Source organism: Dendroctonus ponderosae, unplaced genomic scaffold (assembly GCF_020466585.1).
Source record: "Dendroctonus ponderosae isolate FM_Combo_2020 unplaced genomic scaffold, Dpon_F_20191213v2 Dpon_F_20191213_1, whole genome shotgun sequence".
In the NCBI taxonomy this organism is placed as follows: domain Eukaryota; kingdom Metazoa; phylum Arthropoda; class Insecta; order Coleoptera; family Curculionidae; genus Dendroctonus; species Dendroctonus ponderosae.
This window is the reverse complement of record NW_026017110.1, coordinates 19,700,625-19,700,843: the sequence shown is the minus strand read 5'-3', so window position 1 is coordinate 19,700,843 and position 219 is coordinate 19,700,625. Positions and strand designations below refer to the sequence as shown.

The following is a 219-nucleotide window of genomic DNA, read 5'->3' as shown; positions in this document are numbered from 1 at the left end:
GTCAGTAGTGAAATCATTGGAATCAAATCAATACTAAGCCACTAAGCGCGTCAGCAACGGAATCGCTGAGTTTAGAGCGTCTACATCCTGCTACTGTACAGGATGGTCCACTTTATTTCGGACTTGATTTTCCGAGAAATCGAGTAGATATTTTGACTCCCACTTTTGAATACATATTGAGTTTTAAGTGGGCAACATTTTAAAGCTAGCTTTAACTAG

General features: G+C 39.3%; 1 protein-coding gene across 1 annotated transcript in view; it reads right to left on the bottom strand.

The window, feature by feature from the left end:
- The window catches only part of LOC109535487 (pseudouridine-5'-phosphatase), a gene marked incomplete in the record, with an annotated part of 4,348 nt that extends 4,148 nt beyond the window's left edge, over positions 1 to 200 (bottom strand). The window contains 1 exon segment of the mRNA XM_048667152.1: positions 1 to 200.
- Positions 201 to 219: the final 19 nt, after the last annotated feature.